Raw genomic sequence first — 17876 nt, 5'->3', positions numbered from 1 at the left:
AAGCGTTTGCAACCTCAAACTCATCAATGTAAAGACCCAGTGCAATTCTAAAGTTCTCTTCCATCAGTAAAGAAAACGTGACCCTTCCCTGAAGCTACTGCATCCATACATGTCATATTCATCACCACTGAGGGCCTTGTCCAGGATTTCATCTTTGTTTAACAAAGCCTGGACCATTTTAAGGGCAGGTATGTAGACAACTGACTGCTTATGCTGGTCTGTAACAAACTCAACAGGCTGTACAATTTTTAATTCTTGTAGCATGTAAGAGTTTCTTCTGCAAAACCTGGACAGGAAACCTTTCTCAGTGTGTTTCAGTATGACGTTGTTCTCTGAGATTGCACTTAGTATTTCTCTTGCTACAGACGTCTCCGCATCAGGATAATATTTGAGGAGTATTGTCTGAATTGCAGAAAAAAGCAAAGGTTCTGACAGGTCCATTATTTGGTTTATTTGCCGTCTGACATCTTGCATGGCTTTCTCAGAGTTATTCAGTATGGTTCACATCCTGAGGAAAAGGGCTGCCAGGTTATGCTCAAGCTGCAACTGCAAATCATCAACATTATCACCATTTAAATCCTCTTCTTGAAAATCAGTCGAAACATGAACGTCTTCATTTTCGGTGAGGGCAACATTCCCCACAGTTTCAGTATGAGTTAGAATTCCTGGCTTGAACTGCAGCTGGTTATGCATCTGTCTGACAGGTGGTTCCTGTTTTTGTGGGCATTATATGTGGTTTAGACACTTGTTTCAAAATTGCAGTCCTGAAAAGGACACTGCACTTTTTGGTGCATGCGGATGTGAGTAAGTAAATGGGAACATGGCTCCTTTAAGTCACAAAGTTGACAGTGGAACACATGATTAGTAGCATGACTAGGACTGTCATTGATCTGAGAGTGTGTCCTTGACAGATGTATCTTAAGTGCATTGAATGACTTAAATGTGCAGAGGCAGTTATATGAAGACATGGTAATGGTGATATTCTTGTGAAACCACCATGTTTCAGTCTGTAATGTTTCAGTAACTGCCCTCTCTTTTCACTTAAGAAGTTGCAAACCTTCCATCCCTGGATCCAGGCAATAGTGGCCAAATTTGTGAAATTACTTTTCCAGGCTACGTAGAACCATTATGATTGAAACAGCGTTAAAAAAAACTTCTGTATTTTGAATCCGACAATAAATGTCTTAGTAAATATTGAAGCTGTCCATTTTATTACTTTCTTCATCTAATGGGCAGACCTGTACAAATGTCAGTTATATGGCAATATTTATGAAATCAGCAATCCTTCGCTAAGTGATCTCTTTGACCAATCCCTTAAGTGATTCCCACTGTGTTCTTGATCCAGTAATAAGAAATGTAGGTGTCTTTTCCTGAAATCGGACCACCAACCCTCAACATGCTGGTTCCCTACTCATGAGCCATAGCTGCGGCTTGATGAGCCTGCATTGTATCCATATGCTGATGACGGAGGGTGCATTGTATTGCTGCCATTGTCCCATTTTCTGTTCCCAAGTCGCTTCTTATCCTCATTGGGATCACACCAACACTTCTGACACAGTTAATACAATTGTGAGCGACGACCGATGGCTTGTTGGTATTTCCACAAACAAGCCACATTATTCTTCTTGAAAAGCCACCTATACATCCTGAGAGTGCCAAGCCAAACGGTTCAGTTTATCGTATCCATTGACATGCCATACTGTATGTAGTTTGGACCCATGGAGTGATATGTACGTCGTATAAATCTCCGGCGTCTTCTCAGATCCGTACTTTGTGGATTGAGATGCTTAAACAATCTCATTTCTTCACCACGTTTAACATGTAGTTTGTGTTTTTGTTGAAGTACTTGCCACATAGTCTGATAGCCAAACAGTTGCCCAGGTCCACGCAACTCTGTCTGAATTGTTCGTCTCACCTCAGCTAGTAGGAATACTACTACAATACAACTAATACAACACAGCTTCTGATAAACATGTCTTGAGTGTGCGCATAGTCATTGTGATGTTGTGTAAGGTTGACAGCATGTCTGTTATGACTTCATATGTACGCCCTGCATCAGAATAATTTCTCATGACTGCAAATGTTGAATCCTCTGCGGCGTTCATGTTTACGTATTAATAAACCATTCTTTACTTCCTGTTAACAAGATGGACATTGCGTCCTATCAGTGATGATAGTTGTCAAACAGTTTGTACCGACCTTTTCCGGTAGAAATTAATGTTGTGTTCAACATTTTGAGAGCATGTTTCGGTGATGCGATTTGCACTTGGGGGGCATTTTCATTTGGGGGCGCAAAACTCCTCATGATTACGGTACATAATCATCAGTGGTGATCAAATTTAGACAACAAGAGACGTTTTTGTAAAACACAAAGTCACAGCTTATCCAAATTCCAAATGATTCTAACATGAATAGAAGAGATGTATTTGAATCATATTTCATCAGTGAAAACTATGCCACATCACAAAGTGTACAGTTTAAATAAGAAACTTGAGAAAGACGATCAAAATTAGAGATGTTATACTTGACATTTCTTGTATCTAGTATGAAATATCGTCTCATCACCACCGAGGCGGGGGTAAGTCAATGTCATCAGCTAATCCCTTGGTCATTTTATGTAGACCCCTGTAAAAAAACTGTAGTAAAATCACTCCCTGGATGTTTCAGTATTTTTTAGATCTGCCACTTTGGATTTGTGGATGGTATGAATGGTAACTAACTAACTCCAAGATGCAGAATGACAATGAAATTTTATCCAGATTTAGCCTTATTGTTATTTGCTAAAATCTCAAAATCTCTTCCCCAAAAGGAATCCGGTGGATTTGTGGACTATTTTTCCTGGAGTCCTGGAGTCTTTCAGCCCACTCGGTGGCTGGAAGGGGAAAGACACAAACTACTGGGAGATAGTCATGGTAACATCTCACTGCCGCACTCGACAACTGAGTCTTGCTTGTATGTACGTCCTCATGTTTCGTTGTAACAATGCTGTGTCATGTCCTCAGGACCAGATAGTATCCTTCTTAGATGAAGTCTTCTTCAAGGACACAAGCATTTTCCAGGACACAGACACCTAAAGGAGGAAGTGTGGAACACCACTGAAGACCATGTGGATATCCTTTTAACATGGCTGGGTTTGCTACACTCCGGCCCTTAAAAATAACAATAGAATTAGAAACATAGTGTAAGTCGCTTCTCAGCTTTTTGGCAACGGTCAGGTACTTGGGGTGAGCTTGAGATCTTGGGCTATTTTGATTCCTGTGTTTTTACTAGTCTAGACACCCGGATGGGAAACGTCGACCCCCTGCGCGACTCCCAAGGACCTTCTCACCACACCATCGCCAGGATGCCCAGGAGCCCAGAGAGGACCGCCGTCATCATCCAGCACACTGCAGCTTTCCACTGGACTTACTAGAAGGACCTGGAGAGCTTCCCGGAGAGAATGACCTTCATCTGTGAGATTCTCTTCAGTCTTCTGGGGTTGATCATGAAGGACATCGCCTGTGTGCAGCTGAACGGGCCTTCTCCTACGTGTCCTCTGTGTGTGTGTGTTTGGTCCAATGTCATTTTGCATTTGCAAAGAGTATGTGACATCTTTAATACATTTAAAATTTTAATATTGTTCGATGTTAGACTTATCAGTACAGGGGGTCCTCGGGTTACGGCGTCTCGACGTTTTGAGTTTACGATGCTCACTCTCAGTAAAACTTTTAGAAAAATTGAGATGTGAGTGTTTTGGGTTAGCATCGTACTTATGGACCACGTGGGCGGACTAGTTTGGTTGCCTGCAGCGGAAGAATACGCAGTAATGCGGCGTATGAATGAGGAAAGCCATCACAATGGAAGGGAAATTAGACACTGTAAAGGGGTGTGATTCAACTCCGGAAATTCAGGTTACATCACTGTCGTAGGAACAGAACTGTGTCGTAACCTGAGGACCCCCTGTAGTATATTTGAATAGTCCTGTATTATTCTGTGGTTCTGCATTCTATGCAGATTTTTCTTGATATGTCTTAGTTTGTTTAGTTAGTGAATAAAGTAAAATTAAAAAGTAAGCGAGTGTAGTTTGTCAGTTATTTAGCCTTTTCACCCTGATACATGGGGAGAGATGAAGAACAGAAAAGGTGCATGTCCTGTGCAAATGTGTCACACAAGGTACTTCTCCTATAAACCCTGAAAACGTTTACAAACTTTGCTCAGTATGATAAGACCACGCAACTGTTGTCTTCTCACAGCAGACACACTTTTTGATTTTCGTAACAACTGATGTATTATTAAAGAAAGAACAATACAGCTTCTTCGGGGAGCCATATTGTCACATGGCACCATAACGCACTTTCTCTTTACAGTATAGCAGACTGAACAAGGCGGGCGAGGCTGAGTCTGTCTCACATCTTTCTGTTTAAGTGCATTGGGCCTATTGCAAGGGCGATCAGCAAAAGTGCAACTTGCAATGAAGGAGGACTGTTGAGGGGATAGTCTGGGATTGGGCTGAAAACTGAATATCTCAACCCTAATGATGATAGGACTCACTCAACACCCTGGCCCCATCTCTGCCGCTCCATCACGAGTGATCGTGGTAATATATGCAGCCCATAATGCATTGCAATAAGGTCAGCGTACAAAATCGGAAGACCAAAGGCTTTCCCAGGGCTCTGTAGGGTCCATTACTGGTACAAGCATTGATTTAGGAATCCAGTGGAATCCAGTGAGACCTGCTGCATGCACACACAGGCAGAAATCACATTTAGAGACTGGAGAGGATTGGCCTCACGAAATCACTGTTACTGTCTGTCAGTGCTCTCATATTTATCCGAGTGGTCAGTCCAAAGATACTGTCTGCCGCTAACTGAAAAGTTCTAGTTGTGGATAAGGGAAGTTGTACTTATGAAGGTACAAACCCACACATTCAGAAAGATTAAACTGCTAAATGGGCTCTTTTAAAAGGCGCCACTTTCACCCGACTGTAGTCAAACAAAACATACGCTCTTGATAGTGATGTAATGTTGATTGTTGCCATGATTGATGCCATATAGTTGACGATGCATGGAAAACAATAACACAAAATTGACTCTGAAACTTTCCATTTGTTTCTGTCAAAACAAAATAAAAAAATCTGTTCATAGCTCATTTTGCAACAATTTCAGATCTTTTGGAATGGCTTGCTGCTATTTATGGGAACATTTGAGCTCTGATTTGGGTGATCATGTTCACGGCAGGGGGTTCAGTCGTATCTGGGCTGCCGGTGTTCAGTCCGAGCTCCAGTTATGGCGAATACTGTTTGACATCCTGGCCTGTGGGGTTCTGATTCACCCGGCCCCCGTCATGCCTGGCCGTCAATGTTACCAGTCCCAAGAGAGTCGTATGCTGCTCGGGGGGGGGGGGGGCTACTGACATGCTCACCTATTGAAGAATTGGTTTATTTGTGGGAGTCGGCATATTCGGCCATTTTACTGATTTGAGATGTGTATAAACAGTGACTTCACTGGTCACTGGGGAGTGCAGGGCTCTCGCTAATGGCACTCATGAGGAGAACACTTTTCAGATCTGATCACGGCCCTCTGAACAGGGAAACAGGGGAGGGGCTATGGTGTGTGTGCTGGGTGGGGGTCTTCAAAATGAGATCCATGACTGCAGAATAACACATCTCATTTATATCAGGCTTTTTTTGTACCAAGGCCTTTTTATCAAAATATTCAATGGGCTCGTTTGGTAGAAAACCCAACAAATCTCTGTGTATCTCACTGTTAGGCCTTAAATGTCTTTGTTACTTTGAGACATCTTGAAAAACTGCTTTTCAACAGCCACCTCAAACTGAACGCTGTTATGTGAGAAAGGCATTGTGTGTTTTTACATTTTCTGCACAACAAAAATAAATCATACTATAAATATGCTTCACTGCTGACCTGCTGTCCTATTTGTGCTACATGATGCATGTGTTTGTAGCCAAAGTCCTTGAGAGATCATGATTCCCTGAAGCTCTAGGCTCGTATCATTACTCTGTATGCTGTGAGGAGAGTGCATCATAAAGACGGAGATGATCTGCAGCCCGTGTGAGCAGATCCATCTGTGAATTTGCATCTCCATCGTTAGAGCAGATCGTGCTCCAAAAACAGAAAAATAAAACCATGTGCTGCAGGCTGCATAGGAAGTTGGCTGATTTAACCGCTATGACGTCTGACTAGGAGAGGAATTGCTCAGAGAAGCTTCTGGAATAGTGACGTATTGCCCTTTACCGCTAAACAGGCAGTTACTTGATAATCCCACCTTGAGCTGAAAAACATATGGGTGCTTCCAGAAAGCAACATGTGGCTGCTCCATGCGAGAGGCTGTGTCATTTAAATGGGCTTCATTCTCATTCAACAGTCTCAGTCACAGTCGCAGTGCGAAATGAGCGATGGCCATCGTTAATGCACAGGTCAGCCGGCTCTTTGTTGCCACACCATGCCGCACAAGCGCTCCCTCCCAACACACACATGGCATCAGCTTTCCGGGACTTTCCGGCCAGGGGTCAAGCTGCGTGTCTTAAGCATATAACCAATTAAAGGTATGTGATTTCCTTTGATAGTTACTGCGCAGAGCATGGCCCGCACACTTTCATGAATTCACTGCACTAAATGCAGTTGCCGACGGCCTAGATGCTAGTTCATGAAAGGTAGCGCTCCCACCTGGACACATGCATAATCCTGGCTAGAGAATTATCCTGGACTTAGAATTAAAATAAAACAGCCCCTTGCCTTGAATTTTCCAATGGGTGTTTGGCCACATTTATGCATCCGGATACATAACAGCTTTTTCATGTTTGGAAATTAGGGTTTTCTAAGTGCATGCTGGTTATATAGCTATTCTGTGTGGGCCTGTGAGATTACCAGCTTCCTCTACGGGGCAAGGCGGAGCACGTTATGAGCTGAGGAGGGATCGATCAGCCAATCAATGCTTGGCAAGAGAGCAGGGTAGGTATAAAGCTTTGTGGGGGGGGGTGACTCTGCAATGTGTTAAGGCTACAATCGGTGGAAAGACTATGTTAAGGTCATTGTCTGGGGGGGGGGGGGGGTACTGGCATTAAGGCCATAGTTGGGGGAACAATGAAATTGAGACCATTGTTGAGGGGAACAATGGCATTAAAGCCACAGTTGGGGGAACGGTGTTGTTCAGGCCACAGTTGATGGGGACAATGGCGTTAAGGCCACAGTGAGAGGGAACAGTTGTGTTAAGGCCACAGCAGACAGGAATGGCAGTGTTAAGGTGACAAGTGGGGGGAACCGCGTTTTAAGGACACAGATGGGAGGGGTGGCGGTGTTAAGGACACGGGTGAGGGGAATCACGGTTGTAGGAGCTAAATGACTCCTAACTGCATATATTTAATTGCACTTGACTTTGAGCTTAAAGGGACGTCTGTCATTTTAAGAAGACGCGCTCATACGGTCTGGGAGGGGAGGAAGAGAGAGGTACAGTGGCTTTCAAGAGAGTGGAGTTTCATGGTTTTTCTTTGACCGTCTTTCTTAATTTTGTATGGAAAGATGATAATTGCTCATTCTGTTGTAACAAAAATAAATAGATAATAATGAAACTTAAGTAACAAAGACTGAAAGCGGTAGTTATTTGTTTTTTTTTATCCATGGACAAGGGAACATGTGTCAGCAATAAGACTCCACTCAGGTACGGAGATAGGAAACTCTGACAACGGTGTTAAGGCCATGAGTGTGGGGAAAAAACAATGCTAAGGCCACAGTCTGGGGGAACAAAAACATTAAGACCAGAGTCGAGAGCAATGGCAGCATTAAGACCACAGTCAAAGGGAAGGATGGTGTTAAGGCCACAGACAGGGGGAATGGCTATGTTAAGGCTACAGGGGGAACCATAGTGTTAAGGACACAGGGTGGGATGAATGCTGACATTAAGGCCACAGTCAGAGGGAACGGCTGTGTTAAGGCCATAGACGGGGGGGAATGACTATGTTAAGGCTACGGGGGGGAACCATATGTGTTAGGGACGCAGGGTGGGATGAATGATGACATTAAGGCCACAGTCAGAGAGAACTGCAGTGTTAAGGCTACAGCTGGGAGGAATGGCGGTGTTAAGCCCACAGGCGGGGAATGGCTGCGTTAAGGTGACAGGTGGGGTGGACCATAATGTTATGGACACAAGTGGAGGGAATGGTGGTGTTAAGGCCACAATCAGGGGGATCGATGGCATTAAAGCCACAGTCAGGGGCTGTTTTAAGGCCACAGCTCTGCTGAACATGGTTTAGTTCAGCGAGATGGTCTGTAAGATTGGATTTAAATTTTAATGATGGAATTTAAGCAACAGGTAAAAGCAAATAACAGTAAAAATATCAGATATCTAAGCAAGGCACAGTGTATTATATCTGGGTAACAGCCCTGTAAATCCCCTCATGTGCTCCTAGGTACCAATGACACTGCTTATGAAGACATTCATTATCAATGCAGCTCGGGGCACCTCTGCTCTCTGACTAAATGCATCTGGTTCAGGTGTTTCTCCTAATTTTAGCAGCCCTCTAAAACAATATTGAACCTTTCAAAATACACAGCCATTATTTAAGGTTTTAGCAGAACGACGGGGTTAATTCGCTTCCTGGGCACATTGTGATGCTGTCCTACAATCCCATCATCAAACATACACACACGTGTTCAGATGTCGACATAAATCTTTCTGCCATTCGCTGGGTTGTGATTCCAGACTCTCTGCATGATGGCAGCATAATTGCTCGCATGTGTTTCCTACACTGCTTCCTGCCCACCCCCCCCATAATAGCTACCAAATGGGGCTGTCTGCCCCACACTTGCTGTCGATGAGCGCCGCTTTGAAGGACGGCCAGCCGAAGGCCCCCGTTGTTTTCGAGAAAAAATGGAATTTAATGCTTTGAAAGGGTCCTGCTCGCATTTTACGGGGCACGGTGATAATTACGATATCCCCCCCCCCCCCCTACACATCCGAGGCCCCCCTGGTGTGAAATGTTTGTGAACACAACCTCGTCACTGGTGATGGTACCATTTATATGTTACATTTGAAATGTCGTTTGCTAAATGACCGCCTTAAAAGCTCACCCCTGATGTGGAATTGACGGGCCTCTCGGAGCATAATATTCTGCTACCCATCATCGGCGTGATTTTTTTGGAATTTCATATCTCATAAAGAAGGTAATTGATTTTATTCCCTGTTACTAGCTGACACACTGGCATGTACAAATCAGACAAATCGTGCTGGAGTGCATGTGCATGGAGGTGAACCTACCTGCCAGTCCTTTGACGAATGACTTTCTTCATTTCCGTGTTGACCCCGGCTCGTGGAATGTGTTCCTGATTCTGTCTTGAACGAAACCAGGCCCCCACCCTGCCTGGTCTGGCCTGTTTGACTGATGAGTCCCATGAGTCCATGGGGGGGCGCCAGAGAAGGTGGGACGGGTGAGTTCCTAACACTAAGCTGTATTACTCAACTGTCCCCTTCTTCCAGAATCTTCCCCAGAGACATCATGCTTGGGGAAGATATATGACTGGATCTCCTCCCCACCTCAGAGACCAGGGCGGAGGGGCCTTCGAAATTAATTTAAACATTCAATGTGTGTTTGTTGCTGGAAAGCAGGATGAGTTATGATTCCAAGTTAGAGATTATTTTGTTTGCACAGGACTGAGCAGAGTTTCCGCCTGATGACAGCAATGGCCTCCACTTGTTTGTTTTCGGTAACTGATGATCAGATCCAGCTAAAGGCGATGACCCCAGTGGTCATTCTTTGGCTAAAACTAAGTTAGATATCTTATGTGCTGGTCAGAGTGGACTTAAAAGGGGAGGTTTAGCGTGTACTCATCCTCGGTCTGGTTGCCTTGTACCGTGCCAGAGCACATTTGCGCCCCCACCCTTCCCCTACCGGTCTGCACTCACATTGTACTTAACAATCCTGTCCTAAGCACGCTTTTTGCAACTTTTTGTGTTGAAGAAAACATACAACCCCGTTTCCAAAAAGTTGGGATGCTGTGTAAAATATAAATAAGAACAGAATGCAATGATTTACAAATAATATGAACTCATATTTAATTGAAAATAGAAGGCAATGTTTCAAATGACGAAAATGAAAAGTTGCATCGTTTTATGAGAAATATATGTTCTATTTGAATTTGATGCCAGCAACACATTTAGAAAAAGTTGGGACAGGGGCGTGTTTACCACTGTGTGGCATCACCTCTTCTTTTAGTAACACTCTGTAAGTGTTTGGGAACTGAGGAGGGTAGTTGCTGGAGATTTGAACGTGAAATGTTGTCCCAATTTTGCCTGATATAGGATTTCAACTGCTCAGCAGTTCAGGGTCTCCTTTGTTGTATTTTTAGTTTCTTGATACGTCAAATGTTTTCAATGGCTTTGTTCTATTTTAAATTAAATATGTTTTTTTATGATTTTTCAAATCATTGCATTCTGTTTTATTTATATTTTACAAAACACTTGCTCAGCAGAAAGGAATTCATGATTAATGTCCTAATTTTATTGCTTATTTGGAGTAGTTTTGGGCAGGATGACACACGTAGATTTATCATGTATGCAACACAGTGATTTTTATTTATTTATGCTGCATGTATAAGAAGATAGTCCCACATTATGGTATGGAGGGATCACAATTGTCAAATGACCTGGACTTTGGGAGTCAAACATGCTCTGGCACAGAGGGAAGCGGTGGCGTATCGGTTAGGGAAGCGCACTTGCAATTGAAAGATTGCTGGTTTGAATCCTGGACCAGCAAGGTTCCACTGAAGTACTGTCCTCAAACACTGCTCCCTTGGGGCAGAATTAGCTGCCCCCTGCTACGCTCCAAGGTTACATACAGGTGAAATGCAGAGGACATGTTTTATTGTGGTGTGTCAGCAATGACCACTGATCACCACCAAAAAAGAGCCGTAACGGAGGGTGCCCAAGGATAAGTACAGTCAGGCCTATCATACAGTGGGAATTTAAGTGTGTTTTGAAATTTTCTTGAGGTGGAATGACTCCCCCTGGCCTGGGAGGGGGGCGTGGTCTTGTGTACCTCTGCCTCATTCTCCCTGATGATAAGGTGAGGCTCCCAGGGCACAGAGATGTGTTTAACCTTTGACCCGAAGCTGATCCCCTTGGCATCTCCCTCACTGGGGAGGGAATCAGATCATCAGGAATGTCCTCATTGTCACCCCTCCGTACATCGGGCTATAGCTGACAAATCCCAGCTAGAATGGACCAAGCCATTCCCGGGGCCCCTTCCTGGCCCGTGGGGTGTGGACAGATACTGGGCACCATCATGGTCCCCTCATTTTTAAACCCTCAGTGAAGTCCGCACTTGTGGACTTGAAGAATTAGGAACGGGTGTGTGTGTGCGTGTGTATGTGTGTGTGTGGGGCGGGGGGTTGTAATCTTACTAATTGCGAATGGGAAATATCACCTGAGGACAACCTCCCCCCACCAACCCCCCCAGCGGGTTGTCCTATTCATTACTATTTGGGAGCAGGACAATCAGCTGGCTAAGGCTCAGTCAAAGGCAGATGCTTTCTCGCCTAGAAGGACAGCAGGGCTGGATATTTAGAACCGCGCGGCACAGTACGAGTCACGTGCTGAGGATGGGTTGTGCGACGAAGCCTCCAGCAGCGCTGTGTAGGTCATCCAGTCGGATGTAGCAGACATAAAGTACAATGGTGCCTGCGGTTCACGATCGCTGTGGTCTGCGACAGAAAATTTCGGTTCGCGACAGAAAATTTCGTCAAAATAATGCATTGGTTCGCGCACAAAATATGGCTGACGAACAGATTCCTCGACCAGATTTCTTTTTTTATACTAGTGTAGCACCGGCGGGGCGCATGTCCCAGCATGCCCCGCGTGCACTTGTAAATAAAAGGAGCACAACAGGTAACTGACGAGCACTGAACCCACATACACAGACGGGAAACACAAGGTTGCCAGACGCTGACTGAAAGATACACACACGGTGGAATATTTACATAAGCTAAGTACACACGAGACACGGGCAACACGCGCGCGACAAAAGGGAAATGCAACCATTAATATTAACAACAATACAGGGGTTAAGGACTGTTAATAAAGAGCGTGATTTCCCCGACAAACAAGTCTGCTCCCGCTATGCCTCGCTTCGCTCGTCGCCACAATATATTGTGTTTTTCTTTAAAGTTTTTATTATAAAAACGAGAAAATTAATTAACAAAAGTTATTATTTGGGAGGCTTGTGAACGAATTAATTGAATTTCAATGCTTTCCAATGGGAAAAATTGCCTTGGTTCGCGTACAAATTGGTTCACGACCACTTTCTTGATACGGATTGTGTTTGTGAACCGCAGGCACCTGGTACATGATAATACAGAAACGCATATTAATATGCGTATTAACAGAAGTCTTGAAAACTCTTTGTTCGCAGTATGTTACATTAATATATCCCTCTATGCTCTGCTTTAAGACTGGTCAAATGACTAAATGAGTAGGGCTGGGCGATATGGGAAAATATTTTATCACAGTATGTATGTGGTTTTTATACAGGTCAGTATCGATAATTACCACAATATGTAATTGCTTAAAATGCCCCGAGGATTCCCCTTATACAGCTTCAGGGCATTACAATTTGAATGGACGACAAACTGAAATGCAATTTTAATAAATAAATCATACAAAAATAAACTTTTTTGGTGGCTGGGTGCGACACTAGAAAAGGCGGACAATGCGGTTTATTACTCTTTCACTCTGGGGCGCTGCTTGTTCCAGGCGGCTGCTTCGACATTGCTGGTAGCGTTGTGGAAAACAAGCGGTGCTCCATTTTTAACCAATATGGGATGCGATTCCTCTAATATTTGGAGATTTCCCCCCAAGTTGTACGTATTTTCTGTGCATTTGCGGTGATATATAACAAGAAGTGAACCCTTATATAAGCACATGAAGTACGAATTAGCATATACGTATATGTTGAAATGCATGGTTTCATGTCACTGCTCGAATGCTCATAAGTTCGCATTAATGCTGTTACAACTATCGATTCGTTTCGCTGTTGTAGGTGAATGCGTACTTGCGTACCAGTTATGTGCAATAAATGTTTATACCGTGTACTCTATACTATAATAAACAGAATAAAGTACAAATTTATAGATGCTATCTAGTCTTGGGTATTGCGAAAGCTGAAGTACTGAATACTGCGGAAGGAAACAGACTGAGACTGAGAAGGGTGACGCCAGATGAGATGCTTAATAATACTGACTTGTAGGAGAGCTGGTCAGGGCGGTCGCTAAACAGGTAGGTCGTAACATGAGAAGTGTCTGTATTAAAATTTCAGGCTAAATAAAATGGATTATGATAATAGATCGAGGTACAGTACAGTAGTTACGTTTATTATTACTGTATAATAATAATAATGATTATGTGTTACATTATTATTTTTCTAAAGTACACAAGACGCTGGACTTAAATATAGACCTAGGGAACATATCTCGCTTGTAACCTGGGGACTGCCTGTAAGGTTTTATTTGTAAAGCAGAATATATATACAAACTATAGGTCTACATATCAGGATAATACCAATGCGTACAGCAGGATGGAACTGAATAGCTTTTGAGAGATGAAGTAGTATTTCATTAATCCCCTGAGGGAAATATTAAGAAAAGCTGCACTTCCCATACCGGGAGTCGAACCCGGGCCGCCTGGGTGAAAACCAGGAATCCTAACCGCTAGACCATATGGGACACACGTCTCGCAGTTTCAGCACTATTCTGACATTCCCCGCTACGGGACAGCTGGTAGGATGGTGCTTGCAAAGCTGGACTTGCGTCAGCATTTGAAAAGCCGCATAAAACATGTGACTGTTGGGTTTGGTTGCTACCAGGTCAACTTGGCAATTTGAATAAAACCGTAAGTAATACAATATGTCTTTTTTCAAAAATCCAAGCACATTTAAATGTCATTCTTTGCTCTACAATATATAAAGGAACGATATATCACATCTAATAAGCGTCAGGAGTTAATTTACGTGAACGAGCTAACCCAAGGCAATTTGGTGAATATTTCATTGTGAGGAAATGAAAGTTTAAGAACTGTTAAAGGTCACTGGTGTTACTGGGGAGGGGGGGGGGACCAGCTCCACATGGGTGTCATGTGACACTCATGAAAATTTTAAAAGGTGATTTGCATGTAAATGAGGCTGGACAAGTTGATTGCCTCTGTAACATGGACCCCTTTTATGCCGACATCCATCAAGCCTTCAACAGATATTAAAGATATCAGAGACAGAGGATGGCAATTGTGATACATGACTACATGGCCGGTTTGCCGTGATGGGGGGGGGGGGGGGGGCAGTGCGTGGCTCAGAGGATCAGGCGGCTGTGTCTGCGGTTGGAAGGTTGCTGGCCTGAGTAAGGTCCTTAGCACCCCCACCCCCTCCATAATGCTCCGGGGGCGCTAAATAAATAGCTCCCCTCCCCCAAGATATACTCTCTCCTGTAAATGTCTCAAGGGAGAACATGATAGGATATGTGCAAACCAAAGCATTGGCTATATTTCTTTATTTTTGCCGTAATTAATTCCTTTCTGACTCCTGGCAATTCAAACAAGTACTTGGTCCCAGTAGGGAAACAGAGCATTTCAATAGTATTGCTGCTACTGTATATATATATATAGGACAATATAGGAAACACATCTCAAGACCGGATGTTATGTAAAATCTCTGCCAGGTTTTGGCATCCATCCATCCAATCATCCATCTATCTATCATCTATCTATCTATCTATCTATCTATCTATCTATCTATCTATCTATCTATCTATCTATCTATCTATCTATCTATCTATCTATCTAACCGTCCGTCCATCCATCTCAGTTGCATATGCAGCTACATGTTTTTCACTCTTAGGGCTCCTCATGTAGTTGTGAAGTTATTTCTTTGTCAGGATGAATGCTGAAGCCATCTGGCTTTGACAGTGGGGAGGGGGGGGTTGTCTGTGTCCTTCAGGGGCGCTGTTGGAAAGGCTGGACTTGGCAGATCATCGCCCCCCCCCCCCAGATGGATCTGCCCCAGTCCCACCCCCTACCTACCTCCCGAAAAAAAGGAGAAGCTTTCAAGAACATGCATCCGTATATTGAAAACAAGCCTCACAGGCAGTTTCCATTGGACACTCTGCTAGAAGATGAGAATGATCATGTGGGTGATCTTTGGAGGATGAGTTCTTGCTAATGGTTTTAGGTTAGGGTGCAGGTCAGCTGATTAGGAAATCCAGCGAAAGGAGACATTCTGCTGAAATTCTAGTCAGGGTCAAAGATCTCGACACTTCAAATTCCCATCAACGAGAGCTGGTTATAACCAAGTCATCATTCCACAGGCATGTTGAAACCCACAACCCCATTTTCAATAATAACATTATTGCTCATCATGAATACCCTTCTGTATAAGGAGCAATGATGCTTTTACCATGAAGGCCTCTTCCAGCTTACGACCGACACACTTGCTTTTTGATGACTTAAAATTTCCCATTGTGTGTGACAATTTATTGTATTGATGTATTCAAGATCTCCCAGGATGTAATGTAACCTCATAAATAGCTGTTACATGTGAGACAAGTGATTTTTTTATCTGGGTCCTTGTAGCAAGATGCAGAAGGTGTTTTTTTTTTTTTTTACAATCCCACTGAGCCATGCTGGACTTCAGTGATCCTTTATTGCAGACCTTTCTGGATTTCCACAGACTGCAGTGTGACTACACAATGAGGGCTGTCATCAAGACTGAACGCAACAGAGCTACGGCAAATCTTTAAGTGAGGATCTGCGCTCTAAATCTGGTTTCCGTCTCCTCGAATCCAAACTCACTTTGGTCTGTCTGATAGATCCCGTGGGAGAAGAGTAACACCCAATCATATCTGCTGGATCGAACATACCGTCTGCAGCGGGTACATGATAGGATTGGGGAGGCTTTGGCATGACCAGGTCGGATTCCTACATATGCACTTCATTACAAGGTGGGCCTAGTTATGCCACTGTCACTACTTTGGTTAATGTTCCCTGATCAGGCAGTAGGACTGTGCTCACTGATGGTCGGCTTGGAGCTGTTATTCGGAGCTCTGCGTAACCCTGAGTCGTGCATCATGCTTCTGTTCTCAGACGACATGCCTCAAATTAGCCTCAGAGCATAATGTGCTGTTTTGTGGCCCATGAACAGAGGGACCGTGCGCGGATGCTTTACGTCTTAAAGCAAGACAGTGGGTGAGTTACTAGTAGTGACTGCTGGTGTGTTATTGTACCCAGCGTGGCACTTTCACAGCAAACTGTGGACTGGAGAGGTTAAGATACCTGACCCGATAATCTGATCGAGATTGTCCTGTTGCTATGGAAACACCAGCCTCATAACTAGTGCCTCTTAATGTTGTGAGGGAAGAAAAAAGATCAAAATCAAGATCGAATCATGAGCTCTCATCGTATATTGTCATCGTATATATAAGAGCTCTCACTGTATAGTGAAGACGCACTTTTTTCCTCTAGTAATGCAGTCGACAGTTAAGTAATTATGGGAGCAACAAACTTAATTTATTTTTGAATATTCCTTTGTATACTTAGATATTTTAGTAAGCAGGAACTGCTTTCCATCCAACCATCAAAGCCATAAACCGTGTTCTTCAATCACTCAGCAGCTGCTGGCTGTTCATTCTGTGCTGTTTTTCCTCTGTGATACTCCCAGGCAAACTGTGAGGAGGCTGACGCGACTGGGTCCACATCCAGGCTGCCCGGAGACGTGCTTAATTCACCTGAATTACATGGGTCACCGGTCAACATGTGCTACAAACATGTGCCAAAAAAAATCCCATGAGCTGGCCCCACTCACGCTGTAACTAGTCCCCTGACACGTGGCTGGATGGTGCTGGAGCAGCGAGAAGAACTAAACAAAAATAAACACTCTGTGGAAATTGTCGCTGCCCGGGGTTAATTGGTGTGACAATAGCCAAGCCCTCCTCGTACTGAGGAAACACACAAAGAACGGCGGGTCAAAGCCTTCGGAGAAACATGCGCCCTGCAAACAGTTACGTCTGACAGACCTCTGAGGAGGCCTCTGAGCATTCATCTCCGCCTGATTAATGATGGCCGTTGAGTTATACGAGTTTGAGTTGTGAGGAAAACGGACCCTTTGTGGGACCTTGAACTACATATGCTGGTATTTTAAATGTCCCAGGAGGAAAAGCTGTAGACTTTTCTTTTAAAAGTTAATAGTTGCAAGCATTCGCAGTTAAAAATGAATATGATGCAATATATGGGTTTTTCTTATTTGTATCCATGCAGTTACCAAATAATAATAATACAATATTGGACTGTTTTCCTAAATATGTCACTTAAAAATGTATGTTTGCATATTTTCAAAGATACTCTGAAATGGACTGACATACCATCCAGGGTATACTCTAGCCTCATGCCCTGCACTACCTGGGATAGGCTCCAGGGGGTGCTGTAGTGCGTAAAATGGATGAATGGATATTGGGCAGATATTTTCAATGTGCTCTGCATTTCATGGATACAAAGGTAAGAAGGGATTGGCCTGTAACACTCCAGGGTTGTAGGTTTGACTCCTGCCCTTTGTTCTACATGTGTGGAGTTTGCATATTCTCTCTTTGTCACAGATTTCTGCACATAATGACCTGTGGTTGAGTTGAACTGAAGACACAAAGCCTGTATGTGCCCTACAATTGGATGTCATGCTAACTGCATGCCTGTTCTGCAAGGGTATTGTGTGACTGCGGGTCAGGAACCTGAACCTCCTACTGTAAGGTTGCCAGTTCAAATCTCTTAAGCGAACCTTTGATTGCATTTAGAATCAATATTAAAAGATAAACTCTGATGCTCGGTGCTTAATAACTAAAAGGCACCGTGATTCTGCA

General features: G+C 43.7%; 1 non-coding gene across 1 annotated transcript; it reads right to left on the bottom strand.

Moving 5' to 3' along the window:
- Positions 1-13637: 13637 nt before the first annotated feature.
- On the bottom strand, positions 13638-13709 carry trnae-uuc (transfer RNA glutamic acid (anticodon UUC)). The gene has a single exon. It is a non-coding gene; the product is annotated as a tRNA-Glu (tRNA).
- Positions 13710-17876: the final 4167 nt, after the last annotated feature.

The sequence above is a fragment of the Brienomyrus brachyistius genome, unplaced genomic scaffold (genome assembly GCF_023856365.1).
Source record: "Brienomyrus brachyistius isolate T26 unplaced genomic scaffold, BBRACH_0.4 scaffold57, whole genome shotgun sequence".
NCBI classification, from domain to species: Eukaryota; Metazoa; Chordata; class Actinopteri; order Osteoglossiformes; family Mormyridae; genus Brienomyrus; species Brienomyrus brachyistius.
This window is presented reverse-complemented; position numbering and strand designations above follow the sequence as displayed.